We start from the raw sequence: 15934 nt of genomic DNA on the forward strand, positions 1-15934 counted from the left end.
ACTGAGACACAGAGACACTAGGACACTAGTACACTGGGTCACTGGGACACTGGGACACTGGGACACTGAGACACTGAGACACAGAGACACTAGGACACTGGGACACTGGGACACTGAGACACAGAGACACTAGGACACTAGTACACTGGGACACTGGGACACTGAGACACAGAGACACTAGGACACTGGGACACTGTGACACTGGGACACTGAGACACAGAGACACTGAGACACAGAGACACTAGGACACTGGGACACTGGGACACTGAGACACAGAGACACTAGAACACTAGGACACTGGGACACTGGGACACTGAGACACTGAGACACAGAGACACTGGGACACTGGGACACTGGGACACTGTGACACTGAGACACAGAGACACTAGGACACTGGGACACTGGGACACTGAGACACTGAGACACAGAGACACTAGGACACTGGGACACTGGGACACTGAGACACTGAGACACTAGGACACTGGGACACTGGGACACTGAGACACAGAGACACTAGGACACTAGGACACTGGGACACTGGGGCACTGAGACACTGAGACACAGAGACACTAGGACACTGGGACACTGGGACACTGAGACACAGAGACACTAGGACACTGGGACACTGGGACACTGGGACACTAGGACACCGGGACACTGGGACACTGAGAAACAGAGACACTAGGACACTGGGACACTGGGACACTGAGACACTGAGACACAGACACACTAGGACACTGGGACACTGGGACACTGAGACACAGAGACACTAGGACACTAGTACACTGGGTCACTGGGACACTGAGACACTGAGACACAGAGACACTGGGACACTGGGATACTGGGACACTGAGACACAGAGACACTAGGACACTGGGACACTGAGACACTGAGACACAGAGACACTAGGACACTGGGACACTGGGACACTGAGACACAGAGACACTAGGAGACTAGTACACTGGGACACTGGGACACTGAGACACAGAGACACTAGGACACTGGGACACTGTGACACTGGGACACTGAGACACAGAGACACTGAGACACAGAGACACTAGGACACTGGGACACTGGGACACTGAGACACAGAGACACTAGAACACTAGGACACAGGGACACTGGGACACTGAGACACTGAGACACAGAGACACTAGGACACTGGGACACTGGGACACTGTGACACTGAGACACAGAGACACTAGGACACTGGGACACTGGGACACTGAGACACTGAGACACAGAGACACTAGGGCACTGGGACACTGGGTCACTGAGACACTGAGGCACAGAGACACTAGGGCACTGGGACACTGGGACACTGAGACACTGAGACACTGAGACACAGAGACACTAGGACACTGGGACACTGGGAAACTGAGACACTGAGACACAGAGACACTAGGACACTGGGGCACTGGGACACTGAGACACAGAGACACTAGGACACTGGGACACTGGGACACTGGGACACTGAGACACAGAGACACTAGGACACCGGGACACCGGGACACTGAGAAACAGAGACACTAGGACACTGGGTCACTGGGATACTGAGACACTGAGACACAGACACACTAGGACACTGGGACACTGGGACACTGAGACACAGAGACACTAGGACAATAGTACACTGGGACACTGGGACACTGAGACACAGAGACACTAGGACACTGGGACACTGTGACACTGGGACACTGAGACACAGAGACACTGAGACACAGAGACACTAGGACACTGGGACACTGGGACACTGAGACACAGAGACACTAGAACACTAGGACACTGGGACACTGGGACACTGAGACACTGAGACACAGAGACACTAGGATACTGGGACACTGGGACACTGTGACACTGAGACACAGAGACACTAGGACACTGGGACACTGGGACACTGAGACACTGAGACACAGAGACACTAGGACACTGGGACACTGGGACACTGAGACACTGAGACACTTGGACACTGGGACACTGGGACACTGAGACACAGAGACACTAGGACACTAGGACACTGGGACACTGGGACACTGAGACACTGAGACACAGAGACACTAGGACACTGGGACACTGAGACACAGAGACACTGAGACACAGAGACACTAGGACACTGAGACACTGGGACACTGAGACACAGAGACACTAGGACACTACGACACTGGGACACTGGGACACTGAGAAACTGGGACACTGAGACACTGAGACACAGAGACACTAGGACACTGGGACACTGGGACACTGAGACACTGAGACACTGAGACACAGAGACACTAGGACAATAGTACACTGGGACACTGGGACACTGAGACACAGAGACACTAGGACACTGGGACACTGTGACACTGGGACACTGAGACACAGAGACACTGAGACACAGAGACACTAGGACACTGGGACACTGGGACACTGAGACACAGAGACACTAGAACACTAGGACACTGGGACACTGGGACACTGAGACACTGAGACACAGAGACACTAGGATACTGGGACACTGGGACACTGTGACACTGAGACACAGAGACACTAGGACACTGGGACACTGGGACACTGAGACACTGAGACACAGAGACACTAGGACACTGGGACACTGGGACACTGAGACACTGAGACACTAGAACACTGGGACACTGGGACACTGAGACACAGAGACACTAGGACACTAGGACACTGGGACACTGGGACACTGAGACACTGAGACACAGAGACACTAGGACACTGGGACACTGAGACACAGAGACACTGAGACACAGAGACACTAGGACACTGAGACACTGGGACACTGAGACACAGAGACACTAGGACACTACGACACTGGGACACTGGGACACTGAGAAACTGGGACACTGAGACACTGAGACACAGAGACACTAGGACACTGGGACACTGGGACACTGAGACACTGAGACACTGAGACACAGAGACACTAGGACACTAGTACACTGGGTCACTGGGACACTGAGACACTGAGACACAGAGACACTGGGACACTGGGACACTGAGACACTGAGACACAGAGACACTAGGACACTGGGACACTGGGACACTGAGACCCTGAGACACTAGGACACTGGTACACTGGGACACTGAGACACTGAGACACAGAGACACTAGGACACTGGGACACTGGGACACTGAGGCACAGAGACACTAGGACACTGGGACACTGAGACACAGAGACACTAGGACACTGGGACACTGGGACACTGAGACACTGGGACACAGAGACACTAGGACACTGGGACACTGTGACACTGAGACACTGAGACACAGATACACTAGGACACTGGGACACTGGGACACTGAGACACTGAGACACAGAGACACTAGGACACTGGGACACTGGGACACTGGGACACTGAGACACAGAGACACTGAGACACAGAGACACTAGGACACTGGGACACTGGGACACTGAGACACAGAGACACTACGACACTAGGACACTAGGACACTGGGAAACTGAGACACTGAGACACAGAGACACTAGGACACTGGGACACTGGGACACTGAGACACAGAGACAATAGGACACTGGGACACTGGGACACTGAGACACTGAGACACTGAGACACAGAGACACTAGGACACTGGGACACTGGTACACTGAGACACTGAGACACAGAGACACTCGGAGACTAATACACTGGGTCACTGGGACACTGAGACACTGAGACACAGAGACACTGGGACACTGGGGCACTGAGACACTGAGACACAGAGACACTAGGACACTGGGACACTGGGACACTGAGACACTGAGACACTAGGACACTGGGACACTGGGACACTGAGACACTGAGACACTGAGACACAGAGACACTAGGACACTGGGGCACTGGGACACTGAGACACAGAGACACTAGGACACTGGGACACTGGGACACTGAGACACAGAGACACTAGGACACTAGGATACTGGGACACTGGGACACTGAGACACAGAGACACTAGGACACCGGGACACTGGGACACTGAGAAACAGAGACACTAGGACACTGGGACACTGGGACACTGAGACACTGAGACACAGACACACTAGGACACTGGGACACTGGGACACTGAGACACAGAGACACTAGGACACTAGTACACTGGGACACTGAGACACTGAGACACAGACACACTAGGACACTGGGACACTGGGACACTGAGACACAGAGACACTAGGACACTAGTACACTGGGTCACTGGGACACTGAGACACTGAGACACAGAGACACTGGGACACTGGGATACTGGGACACTGAGACAAAGAGACACTAGGACACTGGGACACTGGGACACTGAGACACTGAGACACAGAGAAACTAGGACACTGGGACACTGGGACACTGAGACACAGAGACACTAGGACACTAGTACATTGGGACACTGGGACACTGAGACACAGAGACACTAGGACACTGGGACACTGGGACACTGGGACACTGAGAGACAGAGACACTGAGACACAGAGACACTAGGACACTGGGACACTGGGACACTGGGACACTGAGACACAGAGACACAAGGACACTAGGACACTGGGACACTGGGACACTGAGACACTGAGACACAGAGACACTGGGACACTGGGACACTGGGACACTGTGACACTGAGACACAGAGACACTAGGACACTGGGACACTGTGACACTGAGACACAGAGACACTAGGACACTGGGACCCTGGGACACTGAGACACTGAGACACAGAGACACTAGGACACTGGGACACTGGGACACTGAGACACTGAGACACAGAGACACTAGGACACTGGGACACTGGGACACTGAGACACAGAGACACTAGGACACTAGGACACTGGGACACTGGGACACTGAGACACTGAGACACAGAGACACTAAGACACTGGGACACTGGGACACTGTGACACTGAGACACAGAGACACTAGGACACTGGGACACTGTGACACTGAGACACAGAGACACTAGGACACTGGGACCCTGGGACACTGAGACACTGAGACACAGAGACACTAGGACAATGGGACACTGGGACACTGAGACACTGAGACACTCGGACACTGGGACACTGGGACACTGAGACACAGAGACACTAGGACACTAGGACACTGGGACACTGGGACACTGAGACACTGAGACACAGAGACACTAGGACACTGGGACACTGAGACACAGAGACACTGAGGCACAGAGACACTAGGACACTGGGACACTGGGACACTGAGACACAGAGACACTAGGACACTAGGACACTGGGACACTGGGACACTGAGACACTGGGACACTGAGACACTGAGACACAGAGACACTAGGACACTGGGACACTGGGACACTGAGACACTGAGACACTGAGACACAGAGACACGAGGACACTAGTACACTGGGTCACTGGGACACTGAGACACTGAGACACAGAGACACTGGGACACTGGGACACTGAGACACTGAGACACAGAGACACTAGGACACTGGGACACTGGGACACTGAGACACTGAGACACTAGGACACTGGGACACTGGGACACTGAGACACTGAGACACAGAGACACTAGGACACTGGGACACTGGGACACTGAGACACAGAGACACTAGGACACTGGGACACTGAGACACAGAGACACTAGGACACTGGGACACTGGGACACTGAGACACAGAGACACTAGGACACTGGGACACTGGGACACTGAGACACAGAGACACTAGGACACTAGGATACTGGGACACTGGGGCACTGAGACACTGAGACACTGAGACACAGAGACACGAGGACACTAGTACACTGGGTCACTGGGACACTGAGACACTGAGACACAGAGACACTGGGACACTGGGACACTGAGACACTGAGACACAGAGACACTAGGACACTGGGACACTGGGACACTGAGACACTGAGACACTGAGACACAGAGACACGAGGACACTAGTACACTGGGTCACTGGGACACTGAGACACTGAGACACAGAGACACTGGGACACTGGGACACTGAGACACTGAGACACAGAGACACTAGGACACTGGGACACTGGGACACTGAGACACTGAGACACTAGGACACTGGGACACTGGGACACTGAGACACTGAGACACAGAGACACTAGGACACTGGGACACTGGGACACTGAGACACAGAGACACTAGGACACTAGGATACTGGGACACTGGGACACTGAGACACTGAGACACAGAGACACTAGGACACTAGGACACTGGGACACTGGGACACTGGGACACTGAGACACAGAGACACTAGGACACCGGGACACTGGGACACTGAGAAACAGAGACACTAGGACACTGGGACACTGGGACACATGAGACACTGAGACACAGACACACTAGGACACTGGGACACTGGGACACTGAGACACAGAGACACTAGGACACTAGTACACTGGGTCACTGGGACACTGAGACACTGAGACACAGAGACACTGGGACACTGGGATACTGGGACACTGAGACACAGAGACACTAGGACACTTGGACACTGGGACACTGAGACACTGAGACACAGAGAAACTAGGACACTGGGACACTGGGACACTGAGACACAGAGACACTAGGACACTAGTACATTGGGACACTGGGACACTGAGACACAGAGACACTAGGACACTGGGACACTGGGACACTGGGACACTGAGAGACAGAGACACTGAGACACAGAGACACTAGGACACTGGGACACTGGGACACTGGGACACTGAGACACAGAGACACAAGGACACTAGGACACTGGGACACTGGGACACTGAGACACTGAGACACAGAGACACTGGGACACTGGGACACTGGGACACTGTGACACTGAGACACAGAGACACTAGGACACTGGGACACTGTGACACTGAGACACAGAGACACTAGGACACTGGGACCCTGGGACACTGAGACACTGAGACACAGAGACACTAGGACACTGGGACACTGGGACACTGAGACACTGAGACACAGAGACACTAGGACACTGGGACACTGGGACACTGAGACACAGAGACACTAGGACACTAGGACACTGGGACACTGGGACACTGAGACACTGAGACACAGAGACACTAAGACACTGGGACACTGGGACACTGTGACACTGAGACACAGAGACACTAGGACACTGGGACACTGTGACACTGAGACACAGAGACACTAGGACACTGGGACCCTGGGACACTGAGACACTGAGACACAGAGACACTAGGACACTGGGACACTGGGACACTGAGACACTGAGACACTCGGACACTGGGACACTGGGACACTGAGACACAGAGACACTAGGACACTAGGACACTGGGACACTGGGACACTGAGACACTGAGACACAGAGACACTAGGACACTGGGACACTGAGACACAGAGACACTGAGGCACAGAGACACTAGGACACTGGGACACTGGGACACTGAGACACAGAGACACTAGGACACTAGGACACTGGGACACTGGGACACTGAGACACTGAGACACTGAGACACAGAGACACGAGGACACTAGTACACTGGGTCACTGGGACACTGAGACACTGAGACACAGAGACACTGGGACACTGGGACACTGAGACACTGAGACACAGAGACACTAGGACACTGGGACACTGGGACACTGAGACACTGAGACACTAGGACACTGGGACACTGGGACACTGAGACACTGAGACACAGAGACACTAGGACACTGGGACACTGGGACACAGAGACACTAGGACACTGGGACACTGAGACACAGAGACACTAGGACACTGGGACACTGGGACACTGAGACACTGGGACACAGAGACACTAGGACACTGGGACACTGTGACACTGAGACACTGAGACACAGATACACTAGGACACTGGGACACTGGGACACTGAGACACTGAGACACAGAGACACTAGGACACTGGGACACTGGGACACTGTGACACTGAGACACAGAGACACTAGGACACTGGGACACTGGGACACTGAGACACTGAGACACAGAGACACTAGGGCACTGGGACACTGGGACACTGAGACACTGAGGCACAGAGACACTAGGGCACTGGGACACTGGGACACTGAGACACTGAGACACTGAGACACAGAGGCACTAGGACACTGGGACACTGGGACACTGAGACACTGAGACACAGAGACACTAGGACACTGGTGCACTGGGACACTGAGACACAGAGACACTAGGACACTGGGACACTGGGACACTGAGACACAGAGACACTAGGACAGTAGGACACTGGGGCACTGGGACACTGAGACACTGAGACACAGAGACACTAGGACACTGGGACACTGGGACACTGGGACACTGAGACACAGAGACACTAGGACACCGGGACACTGAGAAACAGAGACACTAGGACACTGGGACACTGGGACACTGAGACACTGAGACACAGACACACTAGGACACTGGGACACTGGGACACTGAGACACAGAGACACTAGGACACTAGTACACTGGGTCACTGGGACACTGGGACACTGGGACACTGAGACACTGAGACACAGAGACACTAGGACACTGGGACACTGGGACACTGAGACACAGAGACACTAGGACACTAGTACACTGGGACACTGGGACACTGAGACACAGAGACACTAGGACACTGGGACACTGGGACACTGTGACACTGGGACACTGAGACACAGAGACACTGAGACACAGAGACACTAGGACACTGGGACACTGGGACACTGAGACACAGAGACACTAGAACACTAGGACACTGGGACACTGGGACACTGAGACACTGAGACACAGAGACACTGGGACACTGGGACACTGGGACACTGTGACACTGAGACACAGAGACACTAGGACACTGGGACACTGGGACACTGAGACACTGAGACACAGAGACACTAGGACACTGGGACACTGGGACACTGAGACACTGAGACACTAGGACACTGGGACACTGGGACACTGAGACACAGAGACACTAGGACACTAGGACACTGGGACACTGGGACACTGAGACACTGAGACACAGAGACACTAGGACACTGGGACACTGGGACACTGAGACACAGAGACACTAGGACACTAGGACACTGGGACACTGGGACACTGAGACACTGAGACACAGAGACACTAGGACACTGGGACACTGGGACACTGGGACACTGAGACACTAGGACACCGGGACACTGGGACACTGAGAAACAGAGACACTAGGACACTGGGACACTGGGACACTGGGACACTGAGACACTGAGACACAGACACACTAGGGCACTGGGACACTGGGACACTGAGACACAGAGACACTTGGACACTAGTACACTGGGTCACTGGGACACTGAGACACTGAGACACAGAGACACTGGGACACTGGGATACTGGGACACTGAGACACAGCGACACTAGGACACTGGGACACTGAGACACTGAGACACAGAGACACTAGGACACTGGGACACTGGGACACTGAGACACAGAGACACTAGGAGACTAGTACACTGGGACACTGGGACACTGAGACACAGAGACACTAGGACACTGGGACACTGTGACACTGGGACACTGAGACACAGAGACACTGAGACACAGAGACACTAGGACACTGGGACACTGGGACACTGAGACACAGAGACACTAGAACACTAGGACACTGGGACACTGGGACACTGAGACACTGAGACACAGAGACACTAGGACACTGGGACACTGGGACACTGTGACACTGAGACACAGAGACACTAGGACACTGGGACACTGGGACACTGAGACACTGAGACACAGAGACACTAGGGCACTGGGACACTGGGACACTGAGACACTGAGGCACAGAGACACTAGGGCACTGGGACACTGGGACACTGAGACACTGAGACACTGAGACACAGAGACACTAGGACACTGGGACACTGGGACACTGATACACTGAGACACAGAGACACTAGGACACTGGGGCACTGGGACACTGAGACACAGAGACACTAGGACACTGGGACACTGGGACACTGGGACACTGAGACACAGAGACACTAGGACACCGGGACACTGGGACACTGAGAAACAGAGACACTAGGACACTGGGACACTGGGACACTGAGACACTGAGACACAGACACACTAGGACACTGGGACACTGGGACACTGAGACACAGAGACACTAGGACAATAGTACACTGGGACACTGGGACACTGAGACACAGAGACACTAGGACACTGGGACACTGTGACACTGGGACACTGAGACACAGAGACACTGAGACACAGAGACACTAGGACACTGGGACACTGGGACACTGAGACACAGAGACACTAGAACACTAGGACACTGGGACACTGGGACACTGAGACACTGAGACACAGAGACACTAGGATACTGGGACACTGGGACACTGTGACACTGAGACACAGAGACACTAGGACACTGCGACACTAGGACACTGCGACACTGGGACACTGAGACACTGAGACACAGAGACACTAGGACACTGGGACACTGAGACACAGAGACACTGAGACACAGAGACACTAGGACACTGGGACACTGGGACACTGAGACACAGAGACACTAGGACACTACGACACTGGGACACTGGGACACTGAGAAACTGGGACACTGAGACACTGAGACACAGAGACACTAGGACACTGGGACACTGGGACACTGAGACACTGAGACACTGAGACACAGAGACACTAGGACACTAGTACACTGGGTCACTGGGACACTGAGACACTGAGACACAGAGACACTGGGACACTGGGACACTGAGACACTAGGACACTGGGACACTGAGACACAGAGACATAGGACACTGGGACACTGAGACACTGAGACACAGAGACACTAGGACACTGGGACACTGGGACACTGAGACACAGAGACACTAGGACACTGGGACACTGAGACACAGAGACATAGGACACTGGGACACTGGGACACTGAGACACTGGGACACAGAGACACTAGGACACTGGGACACTGTGACACTGAGACACTGAGACACAGATACACTAGGACACTGGGACACTGGGACACTGAGACACTGAGACACAGAGACACTAGGACACTGGGACACTGGGACACTGGGACACTGAGACACAGAGACACTGAGACACAGAGACACTAGGACACTGGGACACTGGGACACTGAGACACAGAGACACTAGGACACTAGGACACTAGGACACTGAGACACTGAGACACAGAGACACTAGGACACTGGGACACTGGGACACTGAGACACAGAGACAATAGGACACTGGGACACTGGGACACTGAGACACTGAGACACTGAGACACTGAGACACAGAGACACTAGGACACTGCGACACTGGTACACTGAGACACTGAGACACAGAGACACTCGGAGACTAGTACACTGGGTCACTGGGACACTGAGACACTGAGACACAGAGACACTGGGACACTGGGGCACTGAGACACTGAGACACAGAGACACTAGGACACTGGGACACTGGGACACTGAGACACTGAGACACTAGGACACTGGGACACTGGGACACTGAGACACTGAGACACTGAGACACAGAGACACTAGGACACTGGGGCACTGGGACACTGAGACACAGAGACACTAGAACACTGGGACACTGGGACACTGAGACACAGAGACACTAGGACACTAGGATACTGGGACACTGGGACACTGAGACACTGAGACACAGAGACACTAGGACACTGGGACACTGGGACACTGGGACACTGAGACACAGAGACACTAGGACACCGGGACACTGGGACACTGAGAAACAGAGACACTAGGACACTGGGACACTGGGACACTGAGACACTGAGACACAGACACACTAGGACACTGGGACACTGGGACACTGAGACACAAAGACACTAGGACACTAGTACACTGGGTCACTGGGACACTGAGACACTGAGACACAGAGACACTGGGACACTGGGATACTGGGACACTGAGACACAGAGACACTAGGACACTGGGACACTGGGACACTGAGACACTGAGACACAGAGAAACTAGGACACTGGGACACTGGGACACTGAGACACAGAGACACTAGGACACTAGTACATTGGGACACTGGGACACTGAGACACAGAGACACTAGGACACTGGGACACTGGGACACTGGGACACTGAGAGACAGAGACATTGAGACACAGAGACACTAGGACACTGGTACACTGGGACACTGGGACACTGAGACACAGAGACACTAGGACACTAGGACACTGGGACACTGGGACACTGAGACACTGAGACACAGAGACACTAGGACACTGGGACACTGTGACACTGAGACACAGAGACACTAGGACACTGGGACACTGTGACACTGAGACACAGAGACACTAGGACACGGGGACCCTGGGACACTGAGACACTGAGACACAGAGACACTAGGACACTGGGACACTGGGACACTGAGACACTGAGACACAGAGACACTAGGACACTGGGACACTGAGACACAGAGACACTAGGACACTAGGACACTGGGACACTGGGACACTGAGACACTGAGACACAGAGACACTAGGACACTGGGACACTGGGACACTGTGACACTGAGACACAGAGACACTAGGACACTGGGACACTGGGACACTGAGACACAGAGACACTAGGACACTAGGACACTGGGACACTGGGACACTGAGACACTGAGACACAGAGACACTAGGACACTGGGACACTGGGACACTGTGACACTGAGACACAGAGACACTAGGACACTGGGACACTGTGACACTGAGACACAGAGACACTAGGACACTGGGACCCTGGGACACTGAGACACTGAGACACAGAGACACTAGGACACTGGGACACTGGGACACTGAGACACTGAGACACTCGGACACTGGGACACTGGGACACTGAGACACTGAGACACAGAGACACTAGGACACTGGGACACTGGGACACTGAGACACTGAGACACAGAGACACTAGTACACTGGGACACTGGGACACTGAGACACTGAGACACAGAGACACTAGGACACTGGGACACTGGGACACTGAGACACTGAGACACAGAGGCACTAGAACACTGGGACACTGGGACACTGAGACACTGAGACACAGAGACACTAGGACACTGGGACACTGGGAAACTGAGACACTGAGACACTAGGACACTGGGACACTGAGACACTGAGACACTGAGTCACTGAGACACAGAGACACCAGGACACTGGGACACTGGGACACTGAGACACTGAGACACTGAGACACAGATGCACTAGTACACTGGGACACTGAGACACTGAGACACAGAGACACTAGGACACTGGGACACTGAGAAACTGAGACACAGAGACACTAGCACACTGGGACACTGGGACACTGAGACACTGAGACACTGAGACACTGAGACACTGGGACACTGAGACACTGAGACACAGAGACACTAGGACACTGGGACACTGGGATACTGAGACACTGAGACACTAGGACACTGGGACACTGGGACACTGGGACACTAGGACACTGAGACACTGAGACACAGAGACACAGAGACACTAGGACACTGAGACACTGAGACACAGAGACACTAGGACACTGGGACACTGGGACAGTGAGACACTGAGACACTAGGACACTGAGACACTGAGACACAGAGACACGAGGACACTGGGACACTGGGACACTGAGACACTGAGACACTGAGACACAGAGACTCTAGGACACTGGGACACTGGGACACTGAGACACTGAGACACTAGGGCACTGGGACACTGGGACACTGAGCCACTGAGACACAGAGACACAAGGACAGTGGGACACTGGGACACTGAGACACTGAGGACACTGAGAGACTGAGACACTGGGACACTGAGACACTGAGACACAGAGACACTAGGACACTGGGACACTGAGACACTGAGACACTAGGACACTGGGACACTGGGACACTGGGACACTGAGACACAGAGACACAAGGACACTGGGACACTGGGACACTGAGACACTGAGACACTGAGACTCTGAGACACTGAGACACAGAGACACTAGGACACTGAGACACTGAGACACAGAGACCCAGAGACACTAGCACACTGAGACACTGAGACACAGAGACACTAGGACACTGGGACACTGGGACACTGAGACACTGAGACACTAGGACACTAGGACACTGGGACACTGAGAAACTGAGACACAGAGACACTAGGACACTGGGACACTGTGACACTGAGACACTGAGACACAGAGACACTAGGACACTGGGACACTGGGACACTGAGACACTGAGACACAGAGACACTAGGACACTGAGACACTGAGACACAGAGACACTAGGACACTGGGACACTGGGACACTGAGACACTGAGACACTAGGACACTAGGACACTGGGACACTGAGACACTGAGACACAGAGACACTAGGACACTGGGACACTGGGACACTGAGACACTGAGACACAGAGACACTAGTACACTGGGACACTGGGACACTGAGACACTGAGACACAGAGACACTAGGACACTGGGACACTGGGACACTGAGACACTGAGACACAGAGGCACTAGAACACTGGGACACTGGGACACTGAGACACTGAGACACAGAGACACTAGGACACTGGGACACTGGGAAACTGAGACACTGAGACACTAGGACACTGGGACACTGAGACACTGAGACACTGAGTCACTGAGACACAGAGACACCAGGACACTGGGACACTGGGACACTGAGACACTGAGACACTGAGACACAGATGCACTAGTACACTGGGACACTGGGACACTGAGACACTGAGACACAGAGACACTAGGACACTGGGACACTGGGACACTGAGACACTGGGACACTGAGACACTAGAACACTGGGACACTGGGGCACTGAGACACTGAGACACAGAGACACTAAGACACTGGGACACTGGGACACTGAGACACTGAGACACTAGGACACTGGGACACTGAGACACTGAGACACTGAGACACTGAGACACAGAGATACTAGGACACTGGGGCACTGGGACACTGAGACACTGAGCCACTAGGACACTGGGACACTGAGACACTGAGACACTGAGACACATAGACACTAGGACACTGGGACACTGGGACACTGGGACACTGAGACACAGAGACACTAGGACACTGGGACACTGGGACACTGAGACACTGAGACACAGAGACACTAGGACACTGGGACACTGGGACACTGAGACACAGAGACACTAGGACACTAGGACACTGGGACACTGTGACACTGAGACACTGAGACACTAGGACACTGGGACACTGAGACACTGAGACACTGAGACACTGGGACACTAGGACACTGGGACACTGTGACACTGAGACACTGAGACACTAGGACACTGGGACACTGAGACACTGAGACACTGAGACACAGAGACACTAGGACACTAGGACACTTGGACACTGGGACACTGCGACACTGGGACACTGAGACACAGAGACACTAGGACACTGGGACACTGGGACACTGCGACACTGAGACACAGATACACTAGGACACTGGGACACTGGGACACTGAGACACAGAGACACTAGGACACTAGGACACTGGGACACTGTGACACTGAGACACTGAGACACAGAGACACAGAGACACTAGGACACTAGGACACTGGGACACTGTGACTCTGAGACACTGAGACACAGAGACACTAGGACACAGAGACACTGGGACACTGAGGCACTGAGACACAGAGACACTAGGACACTGGGACACTGGGACACTGAGACACTGAGACACTAGGACACTGGGACACTGAGACACTGAGACACAGAGACACAGAGACACTAGGACACTAGGACACTGGGACACTGGGACACTGAGACACAGAGACACTAGGACACTAGTACACTGGGTCACTGGGACACTGAGACACAGAGACACAGAGACACTGGGACACTGGGACACTGAGACACTAGGACACTGGGACACTGAGACACAGAGACATAGGACACTGGGACACTGAGACACTGAGACACAGAGACACTAGGACACTGGGACACTGGGA

This window comes from Pristiophorus japonicus, chromosome 3 (genome assembly GCF_044704955.1).
Source record: "Pristiophorus japonicus isolate sPriJap1 chromosome 3, sPriJap1.hap1, whole genome shotgun sequence".
NCBI lineage: Eukaryota > Metazoa > Chordata > Chondrichthyes > Pristiophoridae > Pristiophorus > Pristiophorus japonicus.